Source organism: Engystomops pustulosus, chromosome 4 (assembly GCF_040894005.1).
Source record: "Engystomops pustulosus chromosome 4, aEngPut4.maternal, whole genome shotgun sequence".
NCBI lineage: Eukaryota > Metazoa > Chordata > Amphibia > Anura > Leptodactylidae > Engystomops > Engystomops pustulosus.
The window spans coordinates 128,298,956-128,315,367 of NC_092414.1; the positions used below are offsets into that span (position 1 = coordinate 128,298,956).

General features: G+C 44.0%; 1 protein-coding gene across 1 annotated transcript in view; it reads right to left on the minus strand.

The window, feature by feature from the left end:
- Positions 1-16,412, minus strand: part of GATA3 (GATA binding protein 3) — a 72,639-nt gene that overhangs the window by 35,083 nt on the left and 21,144 nt on the right. The gene's annotated exons all lie outside the window — the stretch shown is intronic.

Here is a 16,412-nt window from a genome sequence, read left to right on the forward strand (position 1 = left end):
TGGGGAGCTGCTGGAGACCGGCACATTATTATGAGGAGCTGCTGGAGGGGGCACATTATTATGGGGAGCTGCTGGAGACCAGCACATTATTATGAGGAGCTCATATTCACTCACAGGGTTTTTTTCTGTATGGGGAAAGAGAGATATTCACTCATTTGCATCACACTAGGCCACGTAGTAACATCAAGACCCAAACGTTTACGAGCCTTGTGGCCACAAATAAGCACTTAACACACACACATACAAATGACGAAAAAGTTTACATTTACACTATCCTTATCCTATCAATACATAAACTGTAGAGATACGCTTTACAGGTTACAGTAACAACTATCACTGGAGAGAAGGTCCATCAGACACAAAACACTTAGCGCTAGCCTATCATTAACGTGACTGTAATATGCACCAGCATATTATGGTGCCTTCGCCACTGCCACGTTCCGGATCCATCAGGAGGTTCCCGCCTCCTAATAAATACCTGCAGGCACAACCTGGGCACTTCTACAGAATGTCTGACCTGGTGTAAAATTGCGCCGTAACCTACACTTGAAGAGGCACAGACTATAGACAGTACACAGGCCCAGGATATATAAACGTATATGAGATTAATAAATTGACAAATTGATGAATGAATAAATATTAGCTTTATTTCATTAATACACAAATATATGCAATTGTATCACAAAAGATGTTAAAAATGTATACATACAACATACAAGTAAGACAAGTAAAAATATAGAATAGATGTGGCACCCAGAACATGTGTAAATAACAATGATGGCCTAATGATGCCTGTGTTGTCCCTAAATAGTATATCTTGATTGTTAGGGGATAATACACAATAAATAAATATCTGATACATTGGGTCACATTTACTAATAACAGTGTAGTCTATACTATGTGCAGTGTACCTGTGTAATGTGCAGGGTGCGCCAGATTTGTGTTACATGAAGAATAGTGCAGCTACGCCACAAAACGGTCGCGTGCGACACAAATGTGGTTTAGGCACCTCATAAATACCTGTGCAAGCAGTTTGCACCTAAAAGAATACTGGCGCACGGCCCTTAGTAAATGTGCCTCATGGCGTACTAGGACCCTATACTTCAATAGCATATAGAGCATACAGACATGGTTGGCTAGTAAACACTACAATTACTGACCTAACATGTACATTCCAAAATATATTTTTTGAATATTTTTGAAGGATTGTAGCTTATTTCAGTGCAGTATTTAGTAGTTTTTTTAATAAATCAAGAGGTATCCAGCAGCACGAGTACCTACACAGGGGCACACCAAGGACTTGATCAATCCATCAGTAAATAGAATTGAAAGATGGCAGCACGCAAATAGTTCAATAGAAAAAGGTGAGGGTACTCATTAGCATATTGGGTAGTGATCCTCTATATGCTAATTAGGCTCTGTTTCTACGGTCAGATGGACACTTCTGGGTTGAGGGAGACAGTTGCCCAGCAAGGGTTGGGACTAAGAGAAAATTCTAGATGCACACCTACAGCCCTACTCATTGTTAATGGCGCCCATGACGTTTAAGTACATAATTTGGAATATTTTGATCAAGTCAAACAGTTTTTTTGTATAGAGCACTTAAATACAAGACAGCAAATGAGAATTACCGGTGATTAATTGTCAATGCACAATGGGCCATGAATTAGCCAATCATAGATGACTGCAATGTTTTAAAAAGCCACACGGGCCCTGTTCCCATGTCACAATGGGGAAGGCAAAAGAGCTGCCTGAGGACATCAGAACTGCCAGTATTAGCAAACACAAGACATCCAAAGGGTATAACACCATCTTGGTATCCTAGTTTCAATAGTGCAGAATATTAATAAAATGCCTGCCAAGCATCAAACCATCAAGAATCTCTTTGGGTTGAGCTAAAATCTGCCATTGGGAAAAAGAACGCTGCAAACATTCAAGAGCTTGGGAGGAAATACCAGTTGAGAAGTGCCAGAAGCTTACAGATGGTACAAGAAACGTTTGGAGGCTGTCATCAACGCCAAAGGGTGTGCAACCTAGTATTAATTAGCGGGTTTTATTGCTGCATATTGCTGATTATTCTTTGAAATTGCAACAGGTAAGGTGACAAACAATTTATTATTGCTGTATTACTTTGGACCCCTTATTAATTTGGTACATGTCTATGTATTTCTAAAGCAATTTTACAGTCTATGAAAAGAATGAAGGGTGCCAATGAGAACCCCTTGAAAAGCACTGTATTAAATGATTCAAAATAATTGAGGAGGGAAGCTCATCACACGTTTTTGAGCTGGCAAATAATTACTGGCTAGTCCAACCCCAATCTTGGTCACATGACCCACCAGACTCTTCTATTCTTGAATTACTGAGAGCTTTGTTAGACTCCATTGCTATTCTTGCTCTGGATTCTGCCGTTTTTTGGATTTTGCAATGGTGTGAACTCCTGTGGATCTTCTCATGGATTGGTTTATTCTTTAGGGATGTTAGGGATTTTTATGCAGGGCCCCAACAGCCCTCTTGACTTTTGTAAGGTGAGTCCTAATTAACCCTTGATTGAACATAGAGACCAAGACATGTCAATCTCTTAGTCAAGATCTTCCCCCGTTTAATAATCAAAATGCATAATATATATCAGACAGAAGAGTCATCAAAGGGGCGTGAATAGTATACTCCAAACCTATTGGTCATTATGTTTTTGTACCAGCACATTCTGGGAAAAATGACTAGGCCTTGTTTACAGCCATGCTTATCTACACAATGGCTCCTAGAAGCTTCTTCATAACCAAAATAAATAACAAGAATACAGAGGCCCGAAGGACGTAAGGAATGCCAAGGATATTGTGAAAAGGCAAACAACAGTTTAAATGAGAAAAATAGCTGAATTAAAACATTTAACTCTATAGCTTCTTAGAGGGAAGCATACCCCCCCCCCCCCCCCCAAGGTGGCCGCTGTATCTAAGATGGCGGACAGTAGTCAAGATGGCGTCCGAAACCAGTGCGACCTCCTTAACAATTCCCCCCTTTGAGCTTTGCTGGCCTGTAACTCCATCCTGAGCGACCTCCTCAAGCTCCAGGTACCCACAGGTAGGCTAAGCCCTTACCTGCTGGACTTGTTACCTCTTCACCAGATCCCCTGGAGGCCAGTCACTCAGGGGTTACAGGCCCGCACACTCAAATCACATCACAGAGTTCCCATAGTTTATAGGTTTGTAAACAGGCAGCATCATCCTCCGCTCCGGGCACTTCTCCTGTCGTGGTTCTTACCGCTTGGACGGCCATCTGGGACACGGTGGACTTGATGAGGGGGACCACACAGCATGCCATAAGTGACAAGAGCAAAATCACAATCCCCAATATCACCCCCACTTAAAGGAAACCCTTCCAATCCCCCAACCACAAAGTGAAGGGCAAAGTGTCCACCCCAGAGTTTCTCTTGAGGTCCCTGGACAGTCCTTCAATCTTTTCACGAGCATGGGTAATGGATCCATAGGGGCCGATGTCATCCGGGATGTATATGCGACAAGCCACTCCCACCATCTTACAGACTCCTCCCTTCTCAGCAAGGGTCATGTCCAAAGCCATGCGGTTCTGGGAAGCATCTCCGATATAATTCCCAAATCTCTGTTGTTTACAATAAAAAAAAACAGTTACCCAACCAACATCTTTGCTCATAGCTCTCTGGGGAATAATGATCTGTCATGGGGAATACCTGTCCATATCTGATTGTGGGCCTTGTACTCATCTGGGACCCCCCTTGGTGCTCCCACTGTATCTATATAAACGTTGTCATCTAGGTGCTTCTCTCTCAGACCTCCAGAATCCTTTGGGATTCTCTACCTTTTCTTATGTGTCTGATCAACCTTATCCCTGGGGATCACGAGGAAGGAATGTACAAGTGTTACCACCGTACACTCACCTTCCCAGCCTCTAGGCCTGACCTGACTCTCCTATCCCCACAAATCCAGTACACATCAGACACTGCTAATACAGGGTTACCTGTGCTGTCAGTGTTAAAGAAGGTCATTGTCTTGTTGCACCAACCGTAGGTAAAGTCTCCTACCCTAGGGGCATCCTGGTCACCCCTATAGATACAGTGATAGTCTTGGTTGGGGTGTCCCTGAGCATACAGTCAGTCAGAAGAGACCAGCTAGCAAGAAGTAAGTTTACAATAGAAAGCGTGGAAGCGTGCTGACTTCCCTCTAGCTTCACAGAAGTGGCACTGGTCAGCAGGACTTGGAAAGGACCATCGTAGCGAGGCTCCAGACTCTCTTTCTGGTCTCTTTACCACCCGTTGTCTCCAGGCTTCAGGTTATGCGTCCTGAGGTCTCTGTCTGCATCTGAAAAAGTAATCAGAAACACTTTTGCAAACCTTTTTCAAGGCCTGGCTCAACTGTGTGGCATGTTCCACCTGGTTTCCTGCCATCAGCTATAGGGTCTGTGGGAAGTAGGGGCCTAGTCTGGGTGCACAGCCAAAAAGTACTTCAAAGGGGGACAATCCCATCTTTCTGGTGGGTGTGGTCCTAACTGAATGATGGTCAGCAGGAAAGCACTCGCGCCATGGTTTCCCTGTTTCTTCCATGGCCTTCTGGATCTCTAACTTAAGAGTGCCGTTTAAAGTATCTCTAACACACCACCAACTTGGGAAGGGTATGGGGTGTGCAGGGTCTGTTCTATACCCAGGAGGGACAAGGTTTGAGTCTTTACCTGTACAGTGAAGTGGGTTCAGCGACCGGACTCTACGGTTTCTGGAAGTCCAAACCTGCAGAAAAATCTCACTCACCAACTTCTTTGCCTCAGCTCTGGCAATAGCCTTGGTCATGGGAGAAGCTTCTGGCCACCCTGGAAAGAGATCAATGCACACAGGCACGTATTCCTACGCACCACTTTTTGGTAGCTGGATAAAATCCATCTGCAGTCTTTGGAAGGGATACAGCAGCTTGGGTGTCACCTTCCGTGGGGTCTTTTCCACCTTACCCGGGTTGTGGCGGGCACAGACTATAAAGACTTTCACTAGTCTAGTGACAGGGGAAGTAATGCCCGGGGCAAACCACTTGCGGTTTATGAGCACTAGCATGGCCATTTGGAATATGTGTGTGTGTCCGTGGGCTACTTGACTTACTGTCGGGTGCAGGGCTCTGGGCAGGCACACCCTCTCTCCCAGCATCCAGGTCCCATCAGCATCTGGGCTCCAGCTTTCCTCCACTCTTCCTTCACTTCTGATGACTCTCGGGCCACCAGGGACTGGAACACCTGTGGATCAAACTTTTAGCTCAGAACTCACCGCTGAGACTTCAGGACAGTCTCTGGGCTCCATCTGTGCAGCTGCCTTCGCCATCCCGTCAGCCACATACTTGCCCTTGGCTTGTGGAGTCACCAAATTGTGTGTGCTTTTACTTTTATTATCTCCACCTCTTGTGGAAGTAAGAGAGCATCCATGAGCTCTTCAACCAGCGTGCCATGCTTAAAGGGGGTCCCTGCAGAGGTGAGGAAATCTCTAGCCTTCCATAAGGGTTCATAGTCGTGTTTAGACCTCAAAACTATACCTTGAGTATAGATGTTCGCCCTTTTACCTTTCACCAGCTGTAGCGCTTCCCTGAGTGCCGTCACTTCACCTCCTGCGCTGACCTGTGTGGAGGGAGTGGTTCTGCTTGTACCACCTCATGTGCGCCACTGACCACTGTATATCCAGTGTAGAACCGTCTGTCTTCTCCTGCAGACCTGGAGCCATCTATGAGAAAAAACTCAACATCTGGGTTAATCACCCTTCTCTCCCCCCCTCTCTGAATCCTGGAAGACTGGCGATAGAATGAAGGATTCAGAGCTGTGCACCTTATCAGTGTATCCTGGGGCATCAGGAGTGCACACTGGAGTCTGAGCTGTCTGGCCCTGGCTCACATGCTTGGGCTGTACTTGGGTGAGGACACTGTGCAAGGTATGTGGGGTTTGCACTGTAACTGAGTGATCTAGGGTCTAGGATCAACTCACTGGCCTTGCTGAGCAGATTGCTGGCTGCAGCTACTGACACATGAGGGGCTCCCCTTACAACTTAGTCTAACCGGGCCTAATAGTGGGTCACTGGGGAGGCCACCACGTTCCTGGGCTAAGACACCTGTGGCCTAGATACTCAGTGCAAAATAAAATAAAAGGTCTGGTTCAGTGGCATGTGCCTAAGGCTGGGACAGACAGGATTTGCCAGCTTAGGGCTATGGAATGCATCAACTGCCTCCTGACTAAGGGCAAATGGGGAAGAGGCAATTCAGTCAGAAAGGGGCAGCAGACCTTATCCCAGGCTGCAGGAGCTGACCAGTCCTAGAAACATGTAAAGAGGCTTAGGGCCTCGGGGCAGGGGCATATTCTGGACTGCCAGCTTTCTTCCCTCTGTCAGGTATCTGCCTGTGGCTGAGAAGCAGTGGCCTAGGAAGACCACCTTCTCCTGGCAGTACCGGAGTTTGTCTCTGGGAACTTTGCAACCCTTCTGGAACAGAAAACACATAAGGTCAATAAATGCATCCTGGCAAACAAAACAGTAGGTCATCCGCATACTGAAAAGGAGAACATCCAGTAAGGGGCAGTCTGCCAGTCTATTCCCTGTAGGGCCGTGGGGTATTGGCTGGGTGAGTTTTACCCCCCCCTGTGGGAATCTGCACCAGGTATACTGGAATACTGAACTGGTAAAGGCAAATAGGTCCTGGAAATCCTCATGTAGGGGCACAGAGAGTAAAACATTTGCCAAATCAATAACAGTGAATAATATGTCACCCTCAGGGACTGCTGCCAGTTTGGGCTAGGGACCACTGGGCTTCAGTGCACTCATTGGCAGCTTGGAGGTCATGGACCATCCTACATGTATCCGGCTGTTCTTTCTGAGTCTTTGTCCGTAACCACCCCCCCTTGTCTTGCCCTGTGGGGGCCGTCTCCGCCACTCACTACAGTAATGTCTCCTCCCCGCAACGCCCACTTGGGTTGGTCGGTTGAGACTTCCGGAGATGTTGTCAGTCTCACTTTGGCGTGGTCTGTGAAACATCCTCTATTCCCTCTGTACGTCAATGTCCCTCCACCACATCTCCAGCCCAGTGTTCTATGCTACCTATAAAGTTCTGGCCAGACTCCAACGTCTCAATAAAATCCAGGTACACTTGTGTTGATTGTTAATCAAAAAGGAACAAAAGTCAGTCATAGGCTGTGTAATACAGTTGGGGGGGCTCATTCTTGCTTAGTCTGTTCATGGGGTACACAGGAGGACATCACATCACACTGTATTCTTGTTCCACAACCAAATAAATTCCTTCAAGTCTTTTTTAGATTGTCAGGGAGAAGTCTAAACGCAGCGATCTACCCCTCTCAAATGTAAATATTCTCACTAGCCTGTAAACCACGAGATAACAGAACACAGATTCCAAGCAACTCAATATGGAGAAATTCAGTTTTCCGTGAACATCAAGGTCACTATCGTCTCTCTCGTAGATAAGAGACACAGCACATGTCAGTTCTTCACAAAACAAAACGCAGCTCCAACAGCCCCCACCCTTTTGTTAACCCCTTAAATGCCAGAAAGCAGGTACCGGAGACATTGTAACACTTTTTCATAGTAATTTTTCTCTAATTGTCGGGATCAATAAATTTTAATAATGCTCAAAAACCTCCCACACTCCAAGACCCCTAGCAGACGCCCCAAGCATGGTCAGCTGTTATCCTACAGAGCCCCACAACAGCTTTTATGGCTGCCAACAGCAATCAACTTTCAGGGACTTGAAGGGAATATAACTTAAAATGGCCGCCACTGAAAAATAAACTGACTTAAGATGGCCGCCACTGAAGAATGGTAGGGCGTGTCATCTTCTCTAACCACCAGATACAGGGGTGGAGTCTGGATTACAGGGGCCATTTTTCACTCCAAGGAAAATATAATAAAATCTCTTTTTCTCAAATTCTTTCCACATCAAAAACTTTGAAATGTCCCTTATCGCCTGTCTCTTTCTTCATTGGGCACTCTGAAGAATCCCAGTCACTCTGTCCTAGTCCGTCCGTCAGTCAGAGGCTATAAGTGTCTGTTTTGCAAATCTGATCAAGTTTTCTCACTTGTACAATCATCAGATCATCTGACACATCCCAAAACCTTTAAACCTTCACTATTACTTATCATCTTTCCCCTTCATGTGGGACACAATCTTACTTCTTGCCTGCAATGCACTTGGCTCTATTCCAATTCACTACTCATCATAAGCGTCCATAACCACAATACTGTCAAAGGAACCTGTCCCCACAGACTCAAGAGGGTCTCACAACGGATGCCGACACCTCGATTTACTGACCCCAAAGAAACTAGACACCTGAGTCTTCCACAAAGGACCCTAGACTAAGTCACTGCCTGACTGGACTGACGCTAAACTAAGTCACTGCCCTCAGACTGACCCTGCAGGTCCACAAGGGACTCTACACTAGATCACTGCCTGACTGGACTGACGCTAGAATAAGTCACTGCCCTCAGACTGACCCTGCAGGTCCACAAGGGACTCTACACTAGATCACTGCCTGACTGGACTGACTCTCAGGACACTGTCCTCAGACTGACTCTCCAAGTCGCTCTCCTTCAGACTCGACTAGTTCTTAGTCATACAAGACCGCTCAGACTCCCAAAGAAAATCTGTGGGCAACCCTTAATGACAAAACTGTATCATTGACACTATGACAATCACAACAGAATATCTCCCACTCTAGCATTGCAGACATCTAAGGGTTACTACTTCCCGTCTGACCATCCGTCTCTGTCCAGTCTCTGTCCATCACCTTACAAAGTGGTTCTTTGCCAAAAACTATGAGCTTAGGTTACAGTGAACAACAGTGGCGAATACATAACACAGAGACAGTCTTACCCGGTCCGTCCAACCAGTGAACCAGAAGTGACATATCAAGGTAGACAAGAAAAAACATCTTACCCTGAGAGCGCTCTGGTCAGTTCTGTTCACCAAGCCGGCGGGGACACTTCACGGAGGCTGTCTTGGTGCTGTTGTTGTTTACTCCTAAGCCCACCCAGGGACGCCAAATATTGTTAGGGATTTTTATGCAGGGCCCCAACAGCCCTCTTGACTTTTGTAAGGTGAGTCCTAATTAACCCTTGATTGAACATAGAGACCAAGACATGTCAATCTCTTAGTCAAGATGTTCCCCCGTTTAATAATCAAAATGCATAATATATATCAGACAGAAGAGTCATCAAAGGGGCGTGAATAGTATACTCCAAACCTATTGGTCATTATGTTTTTGTACCAGCACATTCTGGGAAAAATGACTAGGCCTTGTTTACAGCCATGCTTATCTACACAATGGCTCCTAGAAGCTTCTTCATAACCAAAATAAATAACAAGAATACAGAGGCCCGTAGGACGTAAGGAATGCCAAGGATATTGTGAAAAGGCAAACAACAGTTTAAATGAGAAAAATAGCTGAATTAAAACATTTTACTCTATAGCTTTTTAGAGGGAAGCATACCCCCCCCCCCCCAAGGTGGCCGCTGTATCTAAGATGGCGGACAGTAGTCAAGATGGCGTCCGAAACCAGTGCGACCTCCTTAACAGGGATTTAGAAGGTAAGTCCATTTGCAGGATGAAGAATTAAAGAGGAGTAGATGTTGGTGGTGCCGGACCTGCATGTGCAAAACACATCACTGTGCTCAATCTGTGAATTTTGTCTAACACATGGTCAGAATTTCACTAACTTGGCACAGTGGAAAAAGGTGTGTGACCGGAGGGAGAGGGGCAAAATGACAAAGTAAAAAATTGGATACTCACCAATTTGGGAATGTGTGTTGGCCGCAAACAAAAAAAGCCTTGCACATGGCCCAAACGAAAAATCATGTGCAGGAATGATTAAAGCGTAACCATCATTTGAGGTTTTTTTATTGTGTTTGGGGGATGTGGCAAACATTTTTCTAATATACTTCATGTATAAATTCTGCTTAGTTTGTATAGAATAGAGGTGGACCGTGCAATACCAAGTTTCCTATAAGTAATAGGTTAAAAGTATCTCAATCTGCATGCGTGATGAAACATAAATGACTGGAATAGGGAAATACCCACTGCTTTTATCTAATTCTGTGGAAGCTTCAAGGGAACAATTCATTTGCATTTTTCTTAAAATGAAGATCTTGGTTTGCATGATATCAGTATATAAATAGAAATGGCATAACATGTCTTCCTCCCACACTACCACTGAATCATAGATGTGATGCTATGCTTCCAAGCAGAGGCCACCAATCATTCTCTCCTTAAAACCAAATTTCTGTGCAACATATAGCAATAAACACACTGGGGCACTCTGCCACTCTGCCCTGAAACCCAGCATTCTGGAGTTGCCTCTTCGTAGGGCGTTGGTTTGTCAAGTTAGAGTAAAAGTGTTGCACCCTGCTCTGCTGTAATTTAAGCTGACAGTGGGCAACTACTTTTTTAAATGTTGCACAATAAATACATATCATATAGTGCAAGTAACAGAAATGCCATTAGTTTAGTGGGCCACTAAACTAATGGGCATCTGCCACTACCTATCTGCTACTTCCACCTTACAACAACCCCAGGGCAGCCAAACAACACTCCTGCTGCAGTTCCCAGCCACCTGGTATCAGTCTGGAAACTTCTTCGCCTAATTTTCAAACATAGAGCTAGTGGGCGAGTATGCCGCTACAATTTGCACAAAAAAGGCCAAAAAGTATAAAAAAACTATCAAGATATCTATATTAGAGTAAGATCAGGCTGATACCACTTCACAGGATTGCAAAATTAACCAACTTTATTTTAAAGTTTTATAAATTCATTGTAGTTTTGCTAATGTAGAGTCTGTTTATCACACTCAAAGCACAGTGCACTTGACTATGTTGACTTTATCGCCTCTAGCCTCGCTACTACAGCAAGCAGGTAGTTGTATGTACACAGGCTAGACTGTAGACTGTAGACTGTTGTTTAGGTGCAAACAGTAAGCTCTGAAGAAAAGAATGGGAAAATCTCTCCCATTGCTGCAATTGCAGCATTGCAAACCTTTGGCATTTTTGCTGAGGCAATCTGGAGTTGGATTGGCTTGAACGGCTGGCCACTCCATTACAGATAGATACCAGTTGCCATCCCTTCTTATTTATTTAAAATTTCCCACTTTATCAGCACCAAAGCAAATACCATACCATCACATTGCCACCACCATCTCACAAATGTTCTTCTGTGTGATCCATACACCTTAAACTTTGATTTGTTTGTCCATAACAGTTTTTTTCCATTCTTCCTCTGTCCAATGCCTGCATTCTTTGGCCCATATTAACCTTTTCCTTATATTATCCAATCTCAGATATGACTTTTCTTTGCCAGTCTGCCCTGAAGCCCAGAATTTTGGAGTCGCCTCTTCACTATAGAGGTTGACACTGGCATTTGGCGGGTACTATTAAATTAAGGTGCCAGTTGAGGACCTGTGGGGCGTTGGTTTGTCAAGTTAGAGACTGTAATGTAGTTCTCTTGTTCCTTAGTTATGCAGCGGGGTCTCCCACTTCTCATTCTACTTTAGTTAGAGCCTGTGTGTGCTCTCCTCTGAATGGAGTAGCACACATCATTGTAGGAAATCTTTAGTTTCTTGGCAATTTGTTGCATGGAATGGCCTTCATTACTAAGAACAAGAATACACTGTCAAGTTTCACATGAAAGTTTTTCTGGCTATAGAACCAACAAATGTGATGCTCCAGATTCTCAACAGGCTCAAAGAAAGGTCAGTTGTATAGCTTCTCTAATAAGCCAAAATGTTTTCAGATGTGCTATCATACTTGAACAAAGGTTTTATAAACATCCATCCTGTTTTATAAACAGTTAGCAAAAACAATGTACCATTTAACCACTGGAGTGGTGGCTACTGTTCCTATATACACCTATGTAGATATTGGACTAAAAACCAGATGTTTGCAGCTACAATAGTCATTTACCACATTAACAATGTGTATAGAGTATGTATGATTCATTTAATGTTAGCTTCATTGAAAGAAAATGTGCTTTTCTTTTAAAAATAAGAACATTTCTAAGTGACCCCACACTTTTGAGCAGTAGTGTATATGTACATTATATATATATATATATATATATATATATATATATATATATATATATGCAACACCCTCGCCGATGCAATGGCGAGGTAGTGCTTGCGAATACGTCCCACCTGCATATACCCACATGATACTACATGGTCCTGATAGGGAAAGGGGTATTGCAGTGGTGAATCCTGCCTGGCAAGGCAGAGGTTAAGTATTTTGTATAATGCAAGATGCTATTGTCCAATCATATGTGTTACATCCTGTCCTTTGTAAGCTGAGATGTGATTGGAGGAGCAGCCACCACCTGACCAAGGGGAGGTAATGGAACCTCTGGCCAGGAATGTTCTGGAGAACAGTTTAGTCTGAGCTCAGCTCAGATCAGAACATTAGAGGATTATTCTAGTGTGGAATCCTAGGAGAATCAGTGAGTGAGTGAGAAATCTCTGTCTAGCCCATACCAGAGCAGGAAGAGCTTAGCCCCTGCCTCTGAAGAGTGGAGCATTAGACTAGAGTTAGTGTAGTGAGGAAAAGGGGTATCATCTTACCTTTAAAGGTGATACCTGAAGCCCTACAGGACAAGCTGAAGCTTCCTACCAGGACACAGCTGCCTCCCAGCCTGCCCTCTACTTCCAGGCTGGTGAACTATCTCCTGAGGCTCCCTCCAACTCACATCTCGGCACCCTACCTACCTGTTAAAGGCACGTTTGCTGCGGTTCCTGCGGTTCAAATAAAGAACTGTAAGTTGTTTTCTTCAACTTCTGTCTCCGTCTGGTCCCTGCTAATACGGCTGCCTTCATCACCGGCACCCTGTCCATCACCCAGAGACTCACACTCGGGACACTAAGGGGTTGCCCCAGGGAGATCCGCTATAGCAGCCTCTCCCTCATCTTTTCTTGCCAACACCACCCTGCTGGAGACCTGCCAGGCTGTAGGACAGCCCTCCGGTTCCCCCGTACCAAGCACCGTGACAATAGCGTGCTTAGGCCGCAACCGCCAGCCACTCCGGTACCGCGGGCCCCGGCTGTCTCCAGGCCTCACCTCAAGGGCTAGGCCCCGGTGGGGGATGTTGCATATATATATATATATATATATATATATATATATATATTGTGAGACACTGAAGGGGTTAACTGTGGATGGGCGGTATGTTTCCCCTAGGTTTTGCTATTATGCAAGGCCTTAGTGCTGAGGTTTGTGTCCAGCACCTTAGACACAGGTGGTGGGAACAGCCCAATCAGCCTAATAAAACCGCTCAGCAGAGCTGGAAGTGTGGTCTCTCTCTGAAAGGAGGCTGGAGAGCACACAGCCCTGACCTCTGTGCCTGGAGCAGCGACTTATTTTATGTACTAGTGGTGAGTTAGAGAAACTCTGTTTAGTTAGCACCCTGACGGGTAGGATTTTGTTTATTTAATGCCTGAATGTAAAGGCTGTTTTGTTTTGCTGCTGCAATAAACGCAGGCGAGACCTGTTTTGGATTGTACCTTGGTGTCACTGTCTTGAACTGCATCACAGCACCCCGCTACCACGGTCTCTACTGGGCCAAATCTCCCACAATATATATATATATAGTGAAACCTCTCCAGACCACCTCTCTGAGAGGAACCCCTCCCTAAATGGCTGTTTTTATTCAATGTCTGATTTTTATTTTTTTTTGTCATTATGCTCTATGAAACCACCCCTTTCCTGGGAAAAGAGGTTGCATTGTATATATACTGTGCTGTGTGTGTAGGATCTGATAGCATTGATCTGATAGAATTGATAGGGAGCTTGAGCTCTCTCTTTATTAGTGCATTCAAACTTCTACACCTACACAATTCTGCTGCATTCAAACTTTCAAACACAACCAGCTCTGCTACATACCATTTGTGGGGCAGTATGCAGAGACTCTCACCTTGTAATTGGATGACCTGAAGCATGTGATCAGTCATATGCTTGTGACAGCACTCCTGATCCTGGTGATTTTTTCTTACTACCAGCAATAGTCAGGGCTGATATTCTCCTGCACCAGCAGCTACTGGTTGTGAGCATGCACCTCTCAACAAGATCCATCCACCCTCCACTCCTCTCCAGTGTTTAGATACGAATTCTCATGGCAACCAACCAAACAAACAAAGGCAGACAAGGAGGACAAGGTAAAACCCCTGCTATCAGGCAAACAGCTGCAGAAAGGTAATGTAAATGAGAGAATTGCTTATTTTAGCTTAGTGCAGAGTTAGGCAAAAGTTTGAACAGTTGTTCTTTAAGTGTGAGGAGATCTATAGAATGAAAAATAAGTCCAGCATACATGATAGCTATAGAGGGCAGCAAGATTGCTGGGATGATAAAGTCCACATGAGAAAAATCGGAAACTGAATAAATAAAGGAAGATTTCAGTCATTACAATTATTTGCATAATCCTTATTATGTATCAAGATAGTAGTAATAAGGAGGATCTTAATGCATTCTACCTTTACATCCTGGTATCGTCCACATATACTATCAATTTCAAACTAGTATTATAGAGAGTTTTCCTCAGACAGCCTGTATTTGTACCATAAAGGTGTCCAGTGTCACCCATCACAAGGACAGCTGTGCCTGTCATCTTAAATTCTGCCAAATAAAAAGGATAAAATCTGACAAGTGATTTAGTTCCAGGTAAATTGACTTTTGAACTGCCATGTTGATTTCTCTCTAAGAGGCAGATGATGGAAAATTTCTTCACATCACTATGCGTTCATTTATGGTCAGGTCTCTGTGTCAACTTTTAATCTCGATGCACTGATGGAAACTATTGTTCCAAGACAGATCTCTCGGGGTTAGCTAAGAAGCAGTCACTTTTCATAGCTGGCTTACTTCTACAGCTACTATAGCCCCATAGTATTGTAAGGGTTACAAGAATTAGATATTAAACATTACTAGTTAAACTAGATTCATAAAAACCACAAATCACATGGTACTTGCCTAGATTGATACCTCTTATTAGACAGTGATAATAAATTCATAAATAAAGGTAGAACTAGCTTTTCTCTCACCCAGGGGGATGTTGGTGCCCCTCCTCTGCTGACATTAAACCCTGTCCTCTTTCTGTCCAGTTCTCTTACATGATCACCTTATTTCTCTGACGATGATTGAGATTCAGGCCATTTAACTACGTTGGCCTCATACTCAGTTTTACACTCAGGAAATTATGTGTTGAGAAAGGGACCGTTTTATGTGGATTTACTAAAACAATTCAGGACATTGTTATGATTACAATATTGTCTTTTTATTTTCTGTGAGATTCAGTAGAACCTAAGAGTCAAGTGGGAAGAAAAGAGTCACACTGACCTATCCCTTCCTGGTTTGAGTTATGTCCAATAGGACAAATACATAATTATAAACTGCTGTTATTCAGATCTGTAATGATGAAAAATATGACATCAATTAAGTCAGGAGTGGACATCTTAGCATGACTCTTCTCTGCCCCATGACTCAGGGCTGATTCTGGCCTCTTTGCTGCCTGAGGCACAATCTTAAATGCTGCCCCTTTCCTCAAGCAGCCGACCCCTGAGCCCCTGCTATATTTATCCCACTGCATTTACAGACATACTTGAGGTGGGCAATTCGGACAGTTGAACGAATCGTCCAGATATCCATCAGCAATTCTGCCACCCCCCCCCCTTAGGGCTCCGTTATCTGCCGCCTGAGGCAGGATTTTCATCCCTCCGCAAGGCAGATGCAGCCCTGCCATAACTTCTTACAGATAATCTGTATACAGTGCTCAAAAATTTTTTTCTGTGTAACGATAAAACTACCAGAATATAGAGGGACATCATTGTGATCATGTCACAGTCTAAGATAACAAGTTGGTTTCAAAGAATTATTGAAGCAATCAAATACAATGGAGAGATTTATCAATGTGTTATGTATTACACCATTGCAAATTAGTATTAGACCAGTCTTCTGCTTGGCCAGATATATCACAGTGATGCTAGACAATACATCTTATATAGTATAAGACTGTTTGTAATTTGCAATATTAGTTAGTGAACCATCTTCATTTTTTGGTACACTGACTTTTGCTGTAAAGCCATGCCCCCTTTTAGTAAAAGCTGGAAAGTGTCTTATAATAATGCTAATGATCATAAGTAATTGGAAGGAGTATGGCACAACGTTTACCATTTCATGGCTGTCCACCTATGCAGCCAAAGACACATGCTTAAATACCAAACACTATGGGCCTGATTTATAAAAACTGTAAAAGTGCTCTAGTTCCTCATGCAAACCAATCAGAGCCCACCATTCATTTTATAAGCCGCTGTGAGAAAAAAATTAATTAAGCTCTGATTGGTTTCCATCAGTAGAGACTTTAAGTTCAGTGTCCTCCATTCGGCATTTC